Source organism: Equus asinus, chromosome 25 (genome assembly GCF_041296235.1).
Source record: "Equus asinus isolate D_3611 breed Donkey chromosome 25, EquAss-T2T_v2, whole genome shotgun sequence".
In the NCBI taxonomy this organism is placed as follows: domain Eukaryota; kingdom Metazoa; phylum Chordata; class Mammalia; order Perissodactyla; family Equidae; genus Equus; species Equus asinus.
In genome coordinates this window covers 22166690-22190216 of record NC_091814.1, presented here as the reverse complement: position 1 = coordinate 22190216, position 23527 = coordinate 22166690, and the positions used below count along the sequence as shown (strand labels likewise).

General features: G+C 40.6%; 1 long non-coding RNA gene across 1 annotated transcript in view; it reads left to right on the top strand.

Annotated features, from left to right (window-relative positions):
• LOC139041975 (uncharacterized) overlaps window positions 1-23527 on the top strand; it is a 137047-nt gene that overhangs the window by 104231 nt on the left and 9289 nt on the right. The window lies entirely within an intron of this gene.

Sequence of the window (23527 nt, the reverse complement as noted above, 5' to 3'; positions counted from 1 at the left end):
CCAGTCTCAGGCCATGATTAGCAGTGGGAGGCAGGGTGGAGAGCAGGGAACCAAAGCTAAAACACTGCTTTGTCTCTTAGTTCTTCCACTTTAGGGGTGGTGCCAGATTTTTGATGTTGCTAATCCCTGAGTTGTCTCAGTGTACCCTGTTGGGATTCTCAGCTCTCCATTACCTGTGTAACCAGTTTCCTGTATTAATTTCCTTATGTTTGACTCATGTAGAGTGGATTCTGTTAGCCTCTAACTGATAAGCCATCCTGGCTTCACATTCCAGCCCTATTTCCCGCTCATAGCCATGAATCTGCATGGGCTTCTGACAATTTTTATTCACATTCTCTTACTCTAAAGAAGTCATCTGATCTTAGTCATTTATCATTTCTTGTTGCAAGAACAGGAAAGCAAAACACTGCATGCAGTTAAGCTCTTGAACTTAGGAGACCAACTGCCAAGGTTCCAATCCTGACTCTGCCATGTGTGATGGTGAGCGAGTTCTTATCCTCTCCGTTTCAGGTCTCACCTGCAAGGTAGAAACAAGGAGAACATTCTGGTTGGGATTAAATGAGTTAATTCATGTAAAGCACTTAGAACAACCTTGATAGATAAAAAGCATTAAATAAAGGTCACTTTTCATTGTGACTCCAAAAACCTACGTTTCTAATTCTGTTTTCTTCCTCAGGCTACAACTCTGCATATCCTGATTCATCTCGGATATTTCCCTGAACAATTTGATAAATTAATTTTATTCATTCACTTAAAATTACTTGCTGAGCGTCTATTATATTCCGTATTTCCAGTTGTAAGCCTCCTTGTCACTTGTAGTTTAACATTTTGGGAACCAAATTTTCCGTCTACTCTTTCTACCAGCAACGCCCCTCTCTCCCCTAAGATAAGTTTTTTCCCTAACATTTTTTTTGCTACTTATTTTTTATTTTTTTGTATTTACAGAGGTATAAACATTTTAATTTTCTTTTTTTTAAATTGAGATACAATTGACACACAGCACTGCATAAGTTTAAGGTATACTGCATAATGATTTGATTTACATATATTGCAAAATGATTACCACAATAAGTTTAGTTAACATCCATCATCTCGTAAAGGTACAAAAAAAAGAAAAAAAAATTTTTTTCCTTGTAATGAGATCTCTTAGGATTTGCTTTCTTAACGACTTTCAAACATATCATACAACAGTGTTAGCTGTAGTCATCATGCCGTACACTACGTCCCTAGATCTTACAATGGGGAATTTGTACCTTTTGACCACCTTTATCAAATTCTCCCTGTCTCTAGTAACCACAAATATGATCTTTTTTTCTGTATATTTGTTTTATTTATTCATTTATTTTAGATTTTACACTTAAGTGAGATCATACAGTATTTGTCTTTCTCTATCTGACTTATTTCACTTAGCATAATAGCCTCGAGGTCCATCCATATTGTCGCAAATGGCAGGATTTCCTTCTTTTTTATGTCTGAATAATATTCCATTGTACATACGAACCACAACTTCTATATCCATTCATCCAGCAAAGGACAATTAGGTTGTTTCCATGTCTTGGCTCTTATAAATAATGCTGCTATGAACATGGGGGTGCAGATATCTCTTTGAGAGACTGATTTTGTTTCCTTCGGATATATTATTGGAGGTGGAATTGCTGGATCATATGGTAGTTCTATTTTTAATTTTTTGAGGAATCTCCATACTGTTTTTCATAGTGGCTGTACCAGTTTACGTTCCCACCAACAGGGCACAAGAGTCTCTTTTCTCCGTATCCTCATCAGCATTTATCATCTCTTGTCTTTTTGGTGATACCCATTCTAATAGGTGTGAGGTGATATCTCACTGTGGTTTTCATTTGCAGTTTCCTTATGATTAGAGATGTTGAGCACCTTTTCACACACGTGTTGTCAATTCTTATATCGTCTTTGGAAAAATTTCTATTCCGGTTGTTTGCTCATTTTTTAATTGGATTATTTGTGCTTTTGCTATTGAGTTGTATGAGTTCCTTATATGTTTTAGATATTAACCCCTTATCAGATATATGGTTTGAAAATATTTTTTCTCATTCTTAAGGTTGTCTCTTCATTTTGTTGATCATTTCTTTTGCTGTGCAGATTTTAGTTTGATGTAGTCCCGCTTGTTTATTTTTGATTTTGCCACTTGTGCTTAGGTGTCATATGCAAAAATCACTGCCAAGACCCGTGTCAAAGAACTTTTTTATCTTGTGTTTTCTTCTAGGAGTTTTATGGTTTCTTGTCTTATGTTTAAGTCTTCAATCCATTTTGAGTTAATTGTTGTGAGTGATGTAAGCTAGTGGTCTATTTTTATTCTTTTACCTGTGAATATCCAATTTTCCCAGCACCATTTATTGAGGACACTGTCTCTTTCTTACTGAGTATTCTCGGCTGCAGTGTCAAATATTAGTTGACTGTATATGCATGGGTTTATGTCTGGGCTCTTGACTCTCTTCCATTGATTTATATGTCTCTTTTTATGCCAGTACCATACTGTTTTGATTACTCTAGCTTTTAACGTAGTTTGAAATCAGGATGTGTGTGTGTGATGCCTCTCACTTTTTTCTTCTTTCTCAGGGTAACTTTGGCTGTTAGGGCTCTTTTGTGGCTATAAATAAATTTTAGGATTTTTTTTCTTCTGTATAAAATGCCGTTGGAATTTTGATGGGGATTGCATTGTATCTTTAGATAGCTTTGGGTAATATGGACATTTTAACCATATTAATTCTTCTAATCTGTCAACATGGGATGCCTTTCCATTTATTTGTGTCTTCTTCGATTTCTGTCATCAATGTCTTGTAGTTTTCAGTGTAGAAATCTTTCACCTCCTTGCTTAAATTTATTCCTAGGCATTTTATTGTTTTTGATGCTATTGCAAATGGGATCATTTTCTTTATTTCTTTTTCAGATAATTCATTGTTTGTATATAGAAATGCTAACAATTTTTGTATGTTAATTTTGTATCTTGCAACTTTACCAAACTTGTTGATTAGATCTAACAGTCTTTTAGCAGAATCTTTAGGATTTTCCATGTATAAAATCATGTCATCTGCAAATAGAGAAAATTTTACTTCTTCCTTTCCACTTCTGATGACTTTTATTTCTTTTTCTTGCTTGATTCTTCTGGCTACGACTTCCAGTACTGTGCTGAATAGGAATGTGGGAGTGGGCACCCTTGTCTTGTTCCTGATCTTAGAGAAAAAGCTCTCAACCTCTCATGGTTAAGTAGTGGGCATTCCTGACGTTTTTGATAGTATCAACTATTTCATTATTTTCCTAGTGATAATTGCAATAATAATATTATAATAATTTATATGGTGGCTTACTGTATAAAAAGCATTTTCAGGTGTGTAGTACTAAAGTACAAAACTGTTGAGGACAGGATTAATGTCTTGATTGCATATCCCCAGTAGCTAGCACACTGTTTAATTTATAGTAACTGATAAAGAAATATTTGTTAAATGAATTATTTTATATCTTAACTCTAAGATATAGGAAGGCTTATTACCTATATTTTCCATATGAAAAATAAGCTCCAAGGAATTGAGTCGACCATTCCCCACTCAACTTCTTGACCCAGAAATTCACACAATATTTAAGTGGCTGAAACAGAACTTCCTTTAGTTTGGAAAATTTGAACTTACTTTTAATTCATTCCTATCCTTCGTTATCCTTGCTCATGATTGTTCCTTTGAATTGTATTTTTACTCTGGATTCTGATACACCTCTTTACCCTAGACTCCCCATCCATTCTGGGGCCTCCCTGGCTGTAGGCTTTCAACACTCTGATCCACTCTTCAGAAGGAGTCCAGGTCAACCTCAGGAGTATGGTAGAGAAGACAGTAATCAGAAGATTGGAGTACCAATGTGGAGCTTGCTACTAATAGCGAACTTTCTGACCTTGGCTGCTCTGGGTCTCAGTTTCCTTATATACAGAACAAAATGGGGGTTGAGTTATAGGATCTGTACGATCATTTGAAGTGGAAACATTCTGCTGACACCCCTCTGCTCCTGTCACTATCCTTTTGCTTCATTTTAATGCCCCTATAGCCTAGCTTTACCTGTGAGACAAACTACATATTGTCCTAGTTCCTTCTTTCCCCATCAGGCAAATCTCTACCCAGGTATAGAGGCATAATAGGCTCATTACCTATCTCTGTGTCTTCCTAAAGGTTTCTGTACAAGAGGGTAGGCACAAGGACTAGGTGAGATTACCAAGGTCCCTCTCCTCTGAACAGCGAGAACCACATCTCTCAGTGCTTCATACTTTAGTACCTTCCACGTACTCCTTTGTTTCGCAGGTCGGGACATTGTGTGCATATATTTTTATTCCCATGAAGTTACATCACAGTCTAGCCTTCCAAATGTTGAGGCCAGTCTTCAAAAGGAAAATAACAAAACCCGTCAAAGCCCAAAGTTACGTGGAAGGCTAAACAGCCACTCTCTCCATCTTTTCTTTAGTCATAGCCATAGTTTGGGTTGGGAAGGGCTGGGAGGTGACTTTATGTGTGTCTATGATTCTCAGGTTTATTATGGCATCAGTTAACCAAGTTATGTCCTTTTCCCAGCCTGAACCGCTGTTGTTAACCATGCTTCAAATGTTGGACTCTTCTTCCTCTGAGGTCTAGAGGTAGTTTTGTGCACAATGATGCCATCAGAGAACTTTCTACATACTATATTAAGAAAAAGTCTCAAAAATATAAGTGCAAACTGTGTGATGGTACAAATTTAAAACACCACAAGGAAGAAAATTCAATAGGAATGAAAGACCATGGGAACATTCTCATCTGTCAAAGAAATGTCAGCGAATCATGTGTACGTGAAGGCAATGCACTTAGAGAAAAAAATGGGAAACTAAAGAGAGGGGGAACATTGACAATCTGAGGCTGCAAAGGAACAAGATATTTATGCAGAAGCTCGGAGCCTGGAGAGAATCTTGTTTTGTAAAGAAACAAATTCAAATAGGTGATATAGGATAATCCTCTGTAAATATGATTTATGTGTAAATAACTCTGCAGTAAAAATAACCTGTGGCTACTTCTCCTGAAGTCTTTGAAAACAAATATGTTCTAGGGTGCCAGTAATGGATTAAGTAATCTCTTAAGCAATTTATGATAATTGACATCAACAAAGAGGTATGCAACTGGAAAAAAAAATGGAAAGACACAGCAACTTGCCTACATGACAACCAGAGCTTTCTGGAGAAGAATACAGAAGTCTTTTTATGTTTTTATCCAGTGAGATACATCTGTACTGTTTCAGGCATCAGAACTCCAGCTTCTGGTGCAGTCTGCATTCAAGAATCTTGCCCTTCTTGGCCTGCATAAGTGACATGCTAATATGGATGTCAGTCTTTGGGTTAATGCTCAGCTATGTGAGGGACAAAGGGATATTTGTAAGGAAGAACTCTCAGCCTTCCCAGCTTGTTCAGATTGATTCCACTGTTGAAGTCTTCCTTGGAGTCCCTGAAGGTGGGCTCTCTGGTTCCCCACCTGGAGTCTTGGCCCCATGATGGGTTCCCAGAGAATCTAGGAACTTGCTTCTGGGCTTGAGGAGAGAAGCTAAGCAGGATTTTATCTTTTTCCACATGCAGATGCCATGGGGCTGTTCCCTAGATGATACCCCTAATTTGGTAACATTTTTCATGGCGCCCTGTTTTGCTGACAGGACTTTGATATCCTACCTCAAACACCATCCAGAGTTCTGAGCTTCTCCTTTCTCCCTTAATGCAACACGACCTTTCCCTTTTGTTCTTCAGTATTTTTTCTGAGGAAGATTAGCCATGAGCTAACTGCTGCCAATCCTCCTCTTTTTGCTGAGGAGGACTGTCCCCGAGCTAACATCCGTGCCCATCTTCCTCTACTTTGTACGTGGGATGCCTACCACAGCATGGCTTTTGCCAAGTGGTGCCATGTCCGCACTTGGGATCCAAACCAGCGAACCCTGGGCCGCTGAGAAGTGAACTTGCGAACTTAACCACTGCGCCACTGGGCCGGCCACTCGTTCTTCAATATTTTTGTATTGCAATTCCTCTTCCCCCTTCCTCCCTTCTCTAACTCCTACTCTTCCTTTAAGACCCTCCGCCTTCTCTCCCTTCCCCATCCTATTTTGCTTTGTTATACTCCCACTCTACTCCCATGGTATCCTAGACATGACTCCATTAGAACATTTATCAGTATCAGTTTATTTGTTTGCATCACCCACTGGATGATGAGCTCCTTGGAGAAGGGCTCTGTATCGGAAAACCTCAGGAAATAATCATTGAATTCATTCATTCATTCATTTTGCCTGTTCTGACTGTCCGTTCCAGTGACCTGATTTGTTCATTCCAGGCATAAGAACTAGGACCTTGTGTCGCCCTTGGCAGCTAGTACCCCTCCTGATAACCAATGCTCATGTAGTAAACCTGGGTCTGGGACCTTCATCCTGTGGAACTGTGCAAGCTCTTGTCTTTTGATGTATAATCTGACTCTTTCATCTCATGTCACTGGGGATTTAAGACTAAAAAGTGCCCTTCTGTTAATTACATTTTTTCCATGCCAGTTAGACTTTGTTTTTATTATTAGCAGGTGCCTCTCGGTGCTTCTCTGATCCTTATGGATGGATTTATACCAGTTTCCAAAGTATGGATCCTGATTAAGTCACCACAGGTTCTTTTTAAAAGTAAAAATTCCCAGATTCTTCACCTTAGAAATTCCATAACAGAATATATACACTGTGCAGGGCTGGCTTCACAGGCACGTGACCTGTGCAGTTGCACAGGCCAGTGCTTTGAAGGGTCTTGAACTTGTTTTAAAGCACTGCTGGTGCTACCTTGAAATTCTTAATCATTTTTGAACAAGGGACCCTGGATTGTCATTTTGCACTGGGCCTCACAAATCATGTAGCTGGGAGCTGGTCCTGTGTGTGTGTGTGTATTTGAGGGTAATGTCATCAATATCCATTTTGAAGACACAAGCACTCTCTGACTTTCTTCAAAACTCTACCATGAAGGCTTTTTAAAAATTTAATTCCTAATGTTAGTGAGGATATGAGGAAAAGAGCAGTCTCATTTATTACTGTGGTAATGTAATTTTCCTAGAGTGAAATTTAATTTTATGTACATTTAAACCCTTAAAAAGTTCCCTTGGACGTGAAATTCAAAATCTTAATACATTATTTTCCATATCTTTGTCTTGAAGGCTATTTTTTTTATTTTGACTTTTGTTACTTTTATTTCCAAATTTTATTCTTATTAAGGTAATGCATGCCCATAGTTTAAAAATCAAGCAATACTAAAAAGCTTATAGTGAAAAACAGCAGTTTCTTGCTTTATCCTTCCTTACCCCTAAGTCCTACTTCCTAGAAGCAATTCATTTAGCTATGTTTTCTGGTATTTATGTCTCTATTTCTATGCTACTTATTAATTTATCAAATTGAGTAATCTATTAGCTTCCTGTTATAATACAGATTATTTAGCTCTCTTACACTTTCCCACAATCATTCTGATGTCTTTAATGAGTATCCTTTTTGCTTGTATTTTTAGGAATGTGTTGGTTTTATATGCATATATTTTCAGATTTACGGAATTGTTGTGTTATATATTTAATTGTGTCTTACTTTTTCCACCAAACACTGTGGGTTTAGGATTTGTCCATGTTGCTTTATACTTGCACATGTATGGAAGAAGTTTATTCACTGCAGCATTGCCAGTAATAAAAACAGCTTAATGCCAAACTTAAATGTCTGTTACCAGGGGACAGATTAAATGAATATAGTAGAATACTCTACCACAGTTAAAAAGCATGAACTAGATCTTGTCTCTGGTCCACAGGTGCAGAACAGGTGCAGGTGGATCAAAATTTCTATGTAGGTCAAGACTGGAAGATCACTTGACACCATCCAGCCTCTGTGTGGGCCATGTGAATTTTTCATTCTTGTGGGGGCTGGGCAGTTGACTCTCAGGGCATCTCGGTGTACTGAGGTGCTCAAACGATGCCCCTCCCTCTCTGTGATGCTTCCCTAGACCAGCTTGGCCATCACTTTCTGGGCAGTCGTTCTTCTCTTGAGTCACTTTTCTCTCTTTATCTCAGTCTTTGGAGCTCTCTACTCTCCTGCCTCTCCCACCTCCAGCCCCTTTCATGTCAGTGGGGAGAAATCCAATAGCCTATTAAAACAGAGCCCAAGTCATTAATAATAGAAGAAATATTTTCATTCCTTATAGGCCAACCCTTCTATTACAGAAAAGAAAAAAAAAAGGACTAAATATTCAAATATATGTATATATAGTCAAAAATTTCCTACTGTCATATTTGATCATCTTTATGTTCTTTCCTTCTCCATAGCCTTTCTCTTCCCCTAGGGGAAGAAGGCTCGGGAAGGTATGATTACAATTCCAGGCTCAGGAACAGTAAACCTGTCCATAAACTAGTAATAACACGGATCTCCAAATGAAGACTGATCACACAGTAGTTTGATATGAACTGAAAGTTAAGACTTACCCTGAGTCTGAGGCCTCCTGTTGGAATCTTACTTCTTCAGCTACATTAAGACTGTCCTGTGACACCTACCGATTAAATTTAGAGTCCAAGTTTGCTTCTTACTATGAATGTTAATTAAACCACATAGGAAGGTCTCAAACTACACCCATACCAAGTCTTTAAAGAGCCCTGTGGGGTCAGCCTCTAAACTGGGGGCCAGAAAGATGTGGACCTCAGGCGAGGGCTGGGGAAAGCTGAATTTTTTTTTTTTTTACAATCTATATTTTTCAAAATCTTATAAACTTTTTTTTTAATTAATTTTATGATAGATTACAACCTTGTGAGATTTCAGTTGTACATTTTTGTTAGTCATGTTGTGGGTACACCACTTCCCCCTTTGTGCCCTCCCCCCACCCCCCCTTTTCCCTGGTAACCACTGATCAGATCTCCTTGTCAATATACTAACTTCCACCTATGAGTGGAGTCATATAGAGTTCATCTTTCTCTGACTGGCTTATTTCGCTTAACATAATACTCTCGAGGTCCATCCACGTTGCTGTGAATGGGCCAATTTTGTCTTTTTTTATGGCTGAGTAGTATTCCATTGTGTATATATACCACATCTTCTTTATCCAATCATCAGTTTCTGGGCATGTAGGTTGGTTCCACGTCTTGGCTATTGTAAATAATGCTGCGATGAACATAGGGGTGCAAGGGACTCTTGGGATTTCTGATTTCAGGTTCTTAGGATAGATACCTAGTAATGGGATGGCTGGGTCATAGGGTATTTCAATTTTTAACTTTATGAGAAATCTCCATACTGTTTTCCATAGTGGCTGTACCAGTTTGCATTCCCACTAACAGTGTATGAGGGTTCCTTTTTCTCCACAACCTCTCCAACATTTGTCGCTCTTGGTTTTGGATGTTTTTGCCAATCTAACAGGTGTAAGGTGATATCTTAGTGGAGTTTTGATTTGCATTTCCCTGATGATTAGCGATGATGAACATCTTTTCATGTGTCTATTGGCCATATTCATATCTTCTTTTGAGAAATGTCTGTTCATGTCCTCTGCCCATTTTTTGATCGGGTTGTTTGTTTTTTTGTTGTTGAGCTGTGTGAGTTCTTTGTATATTATGGAGATTAACCCTTTGTCGGATAAGTGGCTTGTAAATATTTTTTCCCAATTAGTGGGCTGTTTTCTTGTTTCAATCCTGTTTTCCCTTGCCTTGAAGAAGCTCTTTAGTCTGATGAAGTCCCATGTGTTTATTCTTTCTATTGTTTCCCTCAACTGAGGAGTTATAGTGTCTGAAAAGATTCTTTTGAAACTGATGTCAAAGAGTGTACTGCCTATATTCTCTTCCAAAAGACTTATTGTCTCAGGCCTAATCTTTAGGTCTTTGATCCATTTTGAGTTTATTTTGGTGTGTGGTGAAAAAGAATGGTCAATTTTCAATCTTTTGCATGTGGCTGTCCAGTTTTCCCAGCACCATTTGTTGAAGAGACTTTCTTTTCTCCATTGTAGGCCCTCTGCTCCTTTGTCGAAGATTAGCTGTCCATAGATGTGTGGTTTTATCTCTGGGCTTTCAATTCTGTTCCATTGATCTGTGGACCTGTTTTTGTACCAGTACCATGCTGTTTTGATCACTGTAGCTTTGTAGTATGTTTTGAAATCGGGGATTGTGATCCGCCGGCTTTGTTTTTCTTGCTCAGGATTGCTTTAGCAATTCGCGGTCTTTTGTTGCCCCATATGAATTTTAGGATTCTTTGTTCAATTTCTGTGAAGAATGTTCTTGGGATTCTGATTGGGATAGCATTGAATCTGTAGATTGCTTTAGGTAGAATGGACATTTTAACTATGTTTATTCTTCCAATCCATGTGCATGGAATGTCTTTCCATCTCTTTATGTCGTCGTCAATTTCTTTCAAGAAAGTCTTGTAGTTTTCATTGTATAGATCCTTCACTTCCTTGGTTAAGTTTATCCCAAGGTATTTTATTCTTTTTGTTGCGATTGTGAATGGGATTGAGTTCTTGAGTTCTTTTTCTGTTAGTTCATTGTTAGTGTATAGAAATGCTACTGATTTATGTATGTTGATTTTATACCCTGCTACTTTGCTGTAGTTGTTGATTATTTCTAATAGTTTTTCTATGGATTCTTTGGGGTTTTCTATATATAAGATCATGTCGTCTGCAAACAGCGAGAGTTTTACTTCTTTGTTACCTATTTGGATTCCTTTTATTTCTTTTTCCTGCCGAATTGCTCTGGCCAACACCTCCAGTACTATGTTGAATAGGAGTGGTGAAAGTGGGCACCCTTGTCTTGTTCCTGTCCTCAGGGGGATGGCTTTCAATTTTTGTCCATTGAGTATGATGTTGGCTGTGGGTCTGTCATATATGGCCTTTATTATGTTGAGGTACTTTCCTTCTATACCCATTTTATTGAGGGTTTTTATCATAAATCGGTGTTGGATCTTGTCGAATGCTTTCTCTGCATCTAATGAGATGATCATGTGGTTTTTGTTTTTCATTTTGTTGATGTAGTGTATCACGTTGATTGACTTGTGGATGTTGAACCATCCCTGTGTCCCTGGTATAAATCCCACTTGATCATGGTGTATAATCTTTTTGATGTATTGCTGTATTCGGTTTGCCAAAATTTTGTTGAGGATTTTTGCATCTATGTTCATCAGTGATATTGGCCTGTAGTTCTCCTTCTTTGTGTTGTCCTTGTCAGGTTTGGGGATCAGAGTGATGTTGGCTTCATAGAATGTGTTAGGGAGTACTCCATCTTTCTCAATTTTCTGGAACAGTTTGAGAAGAATAGGTATTAAGTCTTCGTTGAATGTTTGGTAGAATTCTCCAGAGAAGCCATCTGGTCCTGGACTCTTATTTTTGGGGAGGTTTTTGATTACTGTTTCTATTTCCTTACTTGTGATTGGCCTATTCAGATTCTCCATTTCTTCCTGATTCAGTTTGGGGAGATTGTAGGAGTCTAGGAATTTGTCCATTTCTTCCAGGTTGTTCAATTTGTTGGCATATAGTTTTTCATAGTATTCTCTTATGATCCCTTGTATTTCGTTGGTATCTGTTGTGATTTCTCCTCTCTCATTCCTAATTTTATTTATTTGCGATTTCTCTCTTCTTTTCTTGGTGAGTCTGGCTAAAGGTTTGTCGATTTTGTTAATTTTTTTGAAGAACCAACTCTTTGTTTCATTGATCCTTTCTATTGTCTTTTTTGTTTCAATATCGTTTATTTCTGCTCTTATTTTTATTATTTCCCTCCTTCTACTGACTCTGGGCTTTGTTTGTTCTTCTTTTTCTAGTTCTGTTAGGTGTCATTTGAGGTTGCTTATGTGAGCTTTTTCTTGTTTAGTGAGGTGAGCCTGTATTGCGATGAATTTCCCTCTTAGGACTGCTTTTGCTGCATCCCAAATGATTTGGTATGTCGTGTTCTCATTTTCATTTGTCTCCAGATAATATTTGATTTCTTCTTTAATTTCTTCAATGATCCATTGTTTGTTCAGAAGCGTGTTGTTTAGTCTCCACATTTTTGCACCCTTCTCTGCTTTTTTCTTGTAGTTGATTTCTAGTTTCATAGCGTTATGATCAGAAAAGATGCTTGATCTTATTTCAACTCTCTTGTATTTATTGATGTTTGCTTTGTTTCCCAAAATATGGTCAATCCTTGAGAATGTTCCATGTGCACTTGAGAAGAATGTGTAACCTGCTGTTTTTGGATGAAGTGTTCTATATATATCTATTAAGTCCATCTGGTCTAATTTTTCATTTAATTCTATTATTTCCTTGTTGATTTTCTGTCTGGATGTTCTGTCCATTGGTGTTAATGGTGTGTTGAGGTCCCCTACTATTATTGTATTGTTGTTGATGTCTTCTTTTAGTTCTATTAAGAGTTGCTTTACAAATTTTGGTGCTCCTGTGTTGGGTGCGTATATATTTATAAGTGTTATGTCTTCTTGGTGGAGAGTCCCTTTTATCATTATATACTGTCCCTCTTTGTCTTTCTTTATCTGTTTTGCTTTGAAGTCTATCTTGTCTGATATTAGTATAGTGACACCTGCTTTCTTTTGTTCATTATTAGCTTGGAGTATTGTTCTCCATCCCTTCACTCTGAGTCTGTGTTTGTCTTTGGGGCTGAGGTATGTTTCCTGGAGGCAGCATATTGTTGGGTCTTGTTTTTTGATCCATCCTGCCACTCTGTGTCTTTTGATTGGGGAGTTCAATCCATTTACATTTAGAGTGATTATTGAGATGTGGGGGCCTACCACTACCATTTTATGTCTTGTTTTCCGGTTTTCTTCAGTTTCCTTTGTTTCTCGTCCCATGGTTTAATCTGTTCTGATGAAGAGCTGCTACTCTCTGTTGTTGTCCTTCTACTTATCTCCTCTGCTCTTGGTTTTGTAGCCCCTTTCCTTATTTTGATTTTTCAGGAATGAAGGTTTTCCTGAGGATTTCCTGAAGAGGAGGTTTTGTGGCAATGAACTCCATTAACTTTTGTTTATCTGGGAAAGTTTTTATTTCTCCATTGTATTTGAAGGATATTTTCGCTGGGTAGAGAATTCTCGGCTGTAGGTTTTGGTCCTTCAGATTTTTGAATATATCATTCCACTCTCTTCTAGCCTGTAAAGTTTCTGCTGAGAAATCTGCTGATAGCCTGATGGGGGTTCCTTTGTAGGTTAGTTTCTTTTGCCTGGCTGTCCTTAGTATTTTCTCCTTGTCGTTGACTTTTGCTAGCTTCACTACTATATGCCGTGGGGTTGGTCTTCTTGCATTGATAAAGTTTGGAGATCTATTGGCTTCTGTCACCTGAAGATCCATCTCTCTCACCAGATTTGGGAAGTTCTCAGCCATTATTTCTTTGAATAGGCTTTCTGCCCCTTTCTCCTTCTCTTCTCCCTCTGGTATACCTATAATCCTTACGTTGCATCTCCTAATTGTGTCTGATAATTCTCGGAGAGTTTCTTCATTTCTTTTTAGTCTTACTTCTCTCTCCTCCTCTCCCTGCAGCATTTCTACATTGCCATCTTCCAAATTGCTAATTCTTTCCTCCATATTATCGGCCCTACTGTTCAGTGCATCTAGATTTTTCTAATCTCCTCTATTGTGTTCTTCATTTCCAGTATTTCTGTTTGGTTCTTTTTATTGTATCAAACTCTTTTGTGACATAGCTCCTGAACTCGTTGAGTTGTCTATCTGAATTCTCTCTTAATTCATTGAGTATTTTAATGATGGCTGTTTTGAAGTCATCATCATTTAGGTTATATATCTCATTTTCTTTGGGATTGTTTTCTGTGTATTTGTTATTTTCCTTCTGTTCTGGAGATTTAATGTATTTTTTTCATATTGCTTGATGTTGTTGATTTGTGCCTCCGCATAGAGATAGAGTTTAGTTGCTCCTCCCACTTGTTTCTGCTGCTGTGGTGGGGGAGCAGCTGTTTATACTGCACCAACCAGGAACTCTATCCGCAGTTGCTAACCAGGCCTAGGCCCCTCCTTGTAGTCACAGTGGTCCTTTGGATTCCCTCTTCTGCCGTGGGGGCTGTCACGGGGGGGCTTCAGGCTGCTGGTGCCTACTGTTGCAGCCCACCTAGACGTGCTCCCTCCTTGGGGTCTGCAACGGTGTTATGGGCTTTTCCAGTGGCCAGGGGTAGGATCACTTATATTTGCCGCTCCGTCACTGTTGGCACCCACAAAATCTCACTTGTCCACTATGGGTCGCAGCAGAGCTATTGGCATCTTCTACAGTCTGTGGTTAGCTCACCTAGCTATGCTACTTTTGTCCTGGGGTCTTCCAGCCTTGTGGCTGCCAGTTGGGTGCTCTCTACTAGTGCTGTGCAGAGGCTTTCCCTGAGGCTGCTGTGAGCCTGTAGGATTTCCCCCTAGGCTACGGAGCTGCATCGCTGGAACTCCACCCAGCCCCAGTCCTGTTCCCCAGGAACTCGGGGAGCCCTTTGCCCTGTCTGGAGGATAGCCGGACATCCTGATTTCAGTGGTAGCTGGTCAGCTGCTGCCCTGCCTGATATTCTCCTCTCCGGGACCCTCCCAGTGTTGTGGATGCTGGGCGTGGCCCCTCCGCTAATAGCAGACAGAGAGTTTTGTCTGCTGCCCGGGCAGAACTCTGGAGCTTCCCCTCTGGGGCGTGGAGCTGGCCTCTGCAGCTTCACCGAGCCCCAGTCCTCTCCGAGATCTCCGGCAATCCCTTGCCCCACGGGGCGGGCAATGGCAGCCGGGGATCGCCTTGCTCTCCGGGATTCTCTCCGGGACTTTCCCAGAGTTGTGAACACTGGGAGTTGCCCCTCCACTAATGGCAGACAGAGAGTTTTGTCTGTTGGCCAGGTGGAACTCTGGAGCTTCCCCTCCGGGGTGCGGAGCTGGCCTCTGCAGCTTCACCCAGCCCCAGTCCTCTCCGAGATCTCCTGCAATCCCTTTCCCCACCGTGCAGGCAGTGGCAGCCGGGGGGCCTCCGTACCCTCAGTGATTCTCTCTGGGACCCTCCGGGTGCCACGAACACCAGGCGGGATCTCCCCGCCAATGGCGGGGAGAGACTCTCCCTGCGGGCTCAGGTGTGCAACTCCAGAGTTTCCCCCTGCGTTTAGGAGCAATTGCGGGGGGTTTAGGTAGGGTTCTGGTCACCTGTTTCCCCTGTCACTCCTCTGTTGTGTGCTTGCTCCTGCCCTAGGTGTGTGTTGATCCTCTGGGGGCGTCCATTGGAAGAAAGCCGCTTGCAGGAACTAGGCTGTTCGGTCGGGGTCGGAGAGTTTTCACCTATCTCCACAACCTCCCGGAGGGAAGTCTGTCCGCCTTCCGATGTATAGTTGCGTGGGTCTCTCAGACGTCCAGAGATGCTGTCTGGATATCCTTTGTTAAGCGATGAGTGTCCAAATAATTGTAGACTCGAAGGGGGAGAGACAAAGAGGACTACTCACGGCGCCATCTTGGATCCTCCCTCGGAAAGCTGCATTTTGATCCTGGTGTGGTAGGTCCAATGCTTGCATCAGGTCTGGTGCCTCAGTGGAGGCTTCAGGCTTCATTCTTTACCTGTTGGCTCTTGGCACTGAGTTATCAAAGGTTTCTCAGAGGTATAGGGTTTGGAAGACTGCTCCCAGATATCTTATGGTGCCTTAAATAAGGGGAATAATATTAGATTGGGGTGGGAGAGAGGTACAATTAAAAAAATGGGAGGGCTGTGTCAGCTATGAAACTTGGGTCAATGATTTATTATTCTGATCATACAGGTGCTTGAGAAGGAACAAGTCTAAATAATCAGATAAATTTAATGTCTCTTCCTTGCTCCCCTCTTTCCTACAGACTTGGTTGGGAAAGTCTTTTCTTACCTAAATGAGAGCAAAGGATTCTTGCATACATAGGCAAAGCTGTGTTTTAGGCCAGTTGAGACCCTGGCCTCATTCATCGCTTGTCCTTATTCTTTGCAGCCAGGGTCCAACCTCATCCACACATTTGTTCTCATTCAACAAATGTTTATTGAGCTCCTGTAAAATGGCAGGTGCAGTCCCCTGCATACCTGAATAATACAACTTTGAAAATGTGTACAAAGCTCTTACTTTTGAAGGCTGAACAAAGTCCTACACGTTATTAGATAGATTCCATTGAGAGCCAAATAATTTTACAAATCCTATTTATGGGTAATCAGTTTATTGATCACTTTTTAACACAGTTGGTTGGGTATAAACACTTTAATTTTTTTCCCCTCCAACTTCTGTTTCCAGCCAGGTTCTGTAGAATTTCTATTTTCTGCCTTTTAATGCTATTTTGGACAGAGCCCATCATGTTTTTTTCTCTTTCAATTATTAAAAGTTGAGATCCCCTCTCCTAACTGTCTCTGCTGGCCCTGTCAATGGGCAGGCTTGTGGCTTCCGGGATGCGAAGATCAGGGGGAACAGTGGCTTGTTCTTTTGACTTTCCTCCTACACCAGCTATTTGTATGGGGAGCAGAGGGTTAGAAAGCCAGAGTTTACTATCTCATTCTCTCCCTTTTCTACTTTAGCAATCTTGGAAGTGATGTTTGGGGAAGTGCTGGTCTGGCTCTGAAACTTCTTCACTGCTTCAAAGCTTAGCTCTTCAAGGTGTTGTGGTGGGTAAGGAGAGGGACAGAGACAGGAGGCTGTTAACTCAGTTGTCAACCTTTTTTGCAATTCCCTGTGAGTGGTTATCAAGGCTTCTCTAGCTGTCGTTGACAGATTTTTCGGTGCAGCAGACATTTAAATGCCACCTCTGGCACACGCATGAGTTCTTTGGAAGGCCCTATAAAACCTCCTGGACAGTTCCTTGACAGAAGAATACAGAGTCCCCTCTCTCTGGGATCCTACCTCCAGGAGACATGGGCACTCTTTTGCTGCTAGACCTCCTTGGCTGGCAGCCTTCAGGTGGGGAAGCCACAAGTTATCTCAAGCCTAGCTCTCTCAGTGGAGTCCCTTTAACCATAAGAATCTCATACATTCTTATCATGTCTTCTACCCTGTGTTCTGACCACTACTATTTCACTCTGTTGGTGAAGGAGGGATCCCCATCCTAAATGGTATGAGATGGCCAAACACATACTACCTGATACTGGACAAATGAGCTTTGCAGCAGTTTATTAGTCATGTAGACTCATGGCCTGGGAGAGAAGGACACCACATACCATGCAGGGCTCTAGCATGGTTGTACTTGTACATGGTTGAAGGTTGTACTAGAGAACAGAGTGAACCAGAAGGGCTGTGGGAAGCTGAGGGTTTGCAGTGACAAGAGGCAGTGGTGATCCTTGGTTTCCACTGGAAGATATGATTAGCTTGTTTGAATAATTCTGCAAGTTGGCAGGTAGGTGAAGCCTGTTAGGTTGAGGTGACCAGGTTGGGTGCAGGCTGGTACAACTAATAGGATAACTAGCCATGCAGGAAGTGTTTCTCACTGGATATGGGGCACATCTGGCAAGAACAGGAGAACTCATGGTTAGGCCTTTCGGGCTCTGTGAGGTTTGAAGGCGTCAAGGCAGCACATGGCTTGACATGGCAGCACAAGCACATAATACACCCTGCCATCTCTCTCTAATTCTCTTTTGGCTCACCTTCTTTCTGGTGGTCAGATCACTGAGTCTGCCGTCCAAGCAGATATCCAACAAGGGAATGAGATGTCAGTAAGCCCTTCTGAAACATTGCCCCATATCTGTCAGTAATTTTTTGACTAGGGAAAATGAAAGAAAGAATGGGTGGAAATCTCCTATTTCTATAGCAATGTGCTTTCGGCTGCTCCCACCAGCCCCTGATGTGGCTCCTTAATAGATGGGAGAGGGAGTAGAGGAAGACAAGGCTTTGGTTGATAGCAAGAAGAACCTTACTAAACATTCTTTTACACCTGTTCCTTGAAGGAATGTGCTTCCCTGACAAGACACCTCCAAAGGCAACTGGGCCCAGGGAAGGGAGGGGCCGCTGGTGGTATTTTAATTTCCTGGCCACAGATGCATGGGAAGAATGTCATCTGATGCCTGCCCCTAACCCATCCACACGAATATTAACATGAGGCTTCCTTCATGGCTGCAGCTTAACCTACAGCACCCACTGTTCTTCCCCTCCCTTTCTTCTCCACCCCCTACTTTGGAGGGGGCAAGCACTGTGAGGATGGTAGTGGGTGGGAGTGGAAGCTGGCTGGTTGAAAGGATTCCTACTCATGCACTTGGACAGCAGTCTTGTCTGAGGGATCGAGGCCTCCAGCTATCCTGACCTGACTTCTCTGTGGCCGTATGGCATGAAGGAAGGAGGGAGAGGGCCAGAGGAAGAAGGGAACATTTTCCTCTTCTGCACAGCAGCTGCTGGATCCCAGGTTCAAATTCAGTTAAATCTGAGGGTTTTGACTACCCCTGCTCCCTCTTCCATTTTTCAAGGGACATTAGAACTTATTGATCATTGAAGACTTTGGCATCTGGTGCAGAGAATTCCTCTCCTCCGTTTCTTGCGTTCTTGATAGTTCATTTTATTGTCAATAGCACCCTCACATCCCCGCAATCAGGATCCCATCTCGTCTGTTGCTCCTCAGCACTCCACCGTAGGTGGACTTCTTCTCTCCTTCTATACATACATTCCCACTTAAAAAATTACCACCTACATTCTTACGATTCCTACACTATATCTCTAACTCAGAACACTCTCCTGAGTTCAGATCCATGGATCCAGCTCCTTTCTGGATATCTTTTGAATACCTCCCAGACATTTTAATCTTAACTGTACAAAATCAAACTCATTGTTTTCTTCTTCACACTTCAACCTGCTCTTCTTCCAGGGTTTCCTGTATTGACCACAGTCCACCAAGTTGTCTAGGCCAGAAATCTCAGGGTCTTCTTTGACTCCATTACCCCCCATATTTAATCTATAATCAAGAAATGTCAATCTTACCTCCCACAAATCTCCCACATCTGTCCATTTCTTCCATCAGTACTCCTCCATACCAGCCCAGTCTACCATCTCTTGTGTTTTATAGTCTCATAATAGCTTCCTAGTCAATCTCCCTGCCAGTCCTGCTCTTCCATAATACATCTCCTTCTTCTGCTGGCAGAGTGAACTTTCTGAATTACAAATAAATCATGTCATTGCTTTACTGAAAGACTTATAAATACTCTTCATTGTCTTTAGGATACCTACTCCTCAGTGTGGGTTATAAACTCCTTCATCATGTGATTGCTGCCAACTTTTCACTTTGCTCTTCTGTCAATGTCCCATGAATTTTATACTCGAGCTTTATTAAGCTTTTTATAATGTTTCAAATTTTCTCTAACTTACCTTTTCAAATGCTGTTTCCTCTGCCTGGAATGTATTTTTGATCTCACTTTTCCAGACCTTTCCCCAACCTTTATCCTCTTGACTGCTATTGAGCCTTCAGATCCTAAACTCAAATTTTACTTCCTCTGGTAGCTCTTCCCTGACCCCTGTGTGTGATTGGAAGTCACCAATACATGTTCCCATAGCCTTCCATATTGCTCCTATCGTAAGATTCATCACACTTTATTGTAACTACTTGCTCAATTTTTGGACTCCTCTGCTTTTCTCTTAGCATCATGAAGGCAGAATTTGCGACATCTTAATTATTACTCTTGCCTCAATGTCTAGCGCAGTTTCTAGCATGCAATATACTTTTGCTAAATTGAATAAATTTTACTTAACCTTGCTAAATTCCAGCTATAAAAATGGGAATAATGATACCTACCTCCCTAGGTACTATCTCTACCCTATTTTATAAATCTGGGAATAGATACATAGAGAGGTGATAACATCTAGTGAGCAGCAGAGGTAAAATTAGAACCCAGGCAGTCTGATTCCAGATTCTTGTTCTTCACCTCTATGTAGTGCTGTTTCTCAAGGATGCTACTTTACAGGTAATTCTATATGCATTTCATCAGTTTTTTCTACTCTACCACAGTCTGGAAGCAGTGTATAAGAAAGGATTGCTGCTATAGGCCAGCACGCTGACAGCTCAGAAATGTGACAGCTCATACCTCAAAAGCAAGAAAGGAGACAGAAAGATTACAAAAGGGAAACACAAAATTTCCGAAGTGGAAGAGTCTGTGAGCTCTATAGAACAGAAGAAAACCACTATCCTGAGAACCTGGACACATCATAGTACAGAAGAGCAATGGACACTTATTGTCAATACACTTAGCCATCAAGAAGTAGTTTCAAATGTGCTCCTTAGACATTTCAATTTTATATTTAATAAATAGTTATTGAGATCTTTTGCCAAGAACTCTGTTAGACATTGGGGATATAGAAGCAGTCCTTCTGGCAAGGAGTTTGCTGTCTGGTGAGGGAGGCAACTAGGAAATGGGCAATTTTAATACACTGCCAAGGCAGAGACAAGCTTAGAGTGGTGTGGGACTTCATCAGAGGAACATCTCATAAGTTATTTAGGGAAGACTTTTTGGTGAAAGTGATATCCAAGATGAGACCAGAGTGACTCAAAGAATATAACGTCTTTCAGAAAGGAGAATATAATGTCTTTCAGAAGATTAAAGATGAGAAATGGTGGTGATAAAGTGAAAAAGACATAGTTTGAAGTTAGCTAGTGGATCTTGGTGTCAATTCTAGCTCTGTCAGTTACCTACTGTGTGACTTGAAGGAAGTCGGTTAACATTTCTGCCATTAACCTAAAAAGTGGGCAGAAAAATGCATACTTTATAAGGTTATTGCAAGGATCAAATAGGATATTATATTTGAAGACTGTTGTGAAGTGCAAAGTTCTATAAAGTCGAAGTACTATTATTAAGTGAAATAATGTAGATGACTACCACTTAGCCTAGTGCCTGCTGTGTGGTAAACCCTCAATAATGGTAATTGCCTTCTGCCATGTTGGTTTACTGTTCTGGAATTCCTGTTCTCTTTGGAAATGAGTTTCTCTAAGGCTAGATCCATGTGATGCACACCATTTATCTATCCCTCAGTGTCATCTCCTGCCTCCTTCTCTCTTCTCTCGTTTTCCAGATCTAGTTCTCCTTGCTTCAACCAAACTTTTATTGCTGATCGTTGGTGTTTCCATGTTTGCTTTCTCTCCCGTTACTACTTTCATGTCAGGAGTAATAGGGGTTGGGAATTTAGGTGGCAAGAAATTTGAGAAATTTTGCCCTAACAACAAAGAGGGCTGAGTTTTTTCTCCAGTCCAATTCAAAATCTAAAATTGTGGAAGGATTTTTCTGGCCTCATAATGGATTTGTTTGTCATTTTCCCAAAAGTGTAACTAAGGGATGTACTGGTTCTTTATTTTCCAGTTTTATTGAGATATCCTTGACATATAGCATTGTGTATGTTTAAGATGTACAACATAATGATTTGATATATGTGTATATATATCACAAAATGATTATCATAATATGTTAACATCCATCACCTCACGGTTATGCATTTTTTCCCCCTTGTGATGAGAACTTTTAAGATCTACTCTCAGCAACTTTCAAATATATAATACAGTATTGTTACCTATAGTCATCATGTTGTACATTACATCCCCAAAATGTATTTATCTTATAATGGAAGTTTGTTTTGACCACTTTCACTCAATTTCCCCACCTCTCACCTCCTACCTCTGGCAACCGCAAATCTGTTCTCTATTTCTATGAGTTTGGCTTTTTAAGATTCAACATAGAAGTGAGATAATACAGTATTTGTCTTTCTCTGTCTTATTTCTCTTAGGGCATTACGCTAAGTGTCCTGATTCTTAATTTTTTATGGCATGTCACTGTTTGTTTAAAAAGTTATTTCTCTTTAAGTAAGTTTTGAAGGTTATATCCTAGCAGGGGTAAGAATGATTTTTTTTAATGGTAACTCCATGTCCTTTATCAAAAAAACTCAACTGTTTATGGTTCTGTGTTGCTAAGGGATTAATTAGTGCAATGACTAAATTAACACTGAGACTAAGAGGGGTCTTGAGGCAACTGAGAAGTTGGCAGAAAATCCAGGGAAGGAAGAAACACAGACCCAAGTGATCCTATCACTAGGGACCTGCTTATTACTCTTTATGTGTGTTTTTAGGTGAAGGCCAACTGCAAAGGAGACAGAGAAGCAGAACAGGTGTGTCTATCTTACCAAAACATGCCAGGAAGTCCAAGTATAGTGCTGTGTACATAGTAGTTTCTCAACTATTACATGAAGATTTAGTGAATGCCTGTTCTACTGAGCACCGTTCCAGGATGGGGCATAACAATGAGAAAAACAGTTCCTGATCTCAATATGCTTGTGATCCAGTAGTAGAAACAGACTCATGATCAAGCAATGAAAGTACAATAAGAAAATACTGTGCTAATATAATTTCATCCAAAGAGCTTTAAGGGCACATAAGAAAGAGCAACTAATTGCCTGGGTGGGAGTGAGATAAATGATGCTGCTGAAGACAATGTAAGGTAGCATCCATAACTAGATAACAAACAGTCTGCAGAGCAGAAATAGGCAAGGGGTTTGAAAGATATTTTTTGGTGTCTAGTGAGGCAGAATTAAAAACATTATATTCATAAAAGATGCTGATGGGTACAGAGTGAGGACCTAAGCTCTGGACTTCTGATTCCAGGTCCTCTACCCTTTCCACCTTGTAACGTAGCACCTTATTAGCTAAAAAATTAAAACACATATGTTTATTTTAAAAAGTTGGACATGTAGTTGAACCACTCTAGGCAACAGACCTGGAGTAGGAGATGTTTCTCCTTCAAGGTTTAAGACTCATCTTTTCTGGAAGCTCTGACATTTCACTTCTGATTGTACAAGTGGCCTGTGGTGTATCTACTATTGTGGGCATTTATATTGAGAAAGAATATTGGAGAAACTTTTTATCTTTGATCCTTGAACTGACAAAAAAGTGGCTGCGTGGAGAAGTAGGAAGGGAATGATGGGCAGGGGGAGGCAGCCACTGCAGCTGGAGCAGTTAGAACAGGTTTGACCACCACCCACTGTTCCATCATTACCCCTCTGGCTCACACCAACCCTCCCTTCTACACACAAAAGGACAGGTCTGAAAATGTAAGAGTAGTTGCTTGTCCAGGAGGAATTGAGGACAGTGGTAACAATTAAGAGTTGGCAGTGTAGGTAACCTTGGTAGTAACGGGAAGGGGTCTTTTCATACTGTCAGGAGAGACATTCTCATTCTGGAGGAAAGCATGCTGTCACTCTTCAGAGGATGTCCTCAGTAGGTATGGGGAGTTGGGTCTATGGTGGCTGATCCTAAGAACACCATCAGGGAAGACCTGATAACATGCCCAGGGCTCACAGACCCAGTCTTTGACCTTTCAAAAGCTCCTGTAGGAAGCCTTTCTTCTACGATGCAGAAATTGCAAAGACACAGGACAGAAACTAGAAAGAGATGACTAGACCTTTAAAGAACTATGGTCTTCCCACCTAGAATCTCAGAAGTCTGTAAACGTAGACCTTACTGGGGATGAGCTCTTTGGATTATTACCTACCCCTTCTCAGTAGAGGGAAGGAAATCTCTCCTTTAAATAAAAAGACAAATGACACTAAGGGATAAACAGAGAAGCATCCTTAACCAAAATATTTTAGTATAAAGAAGCAC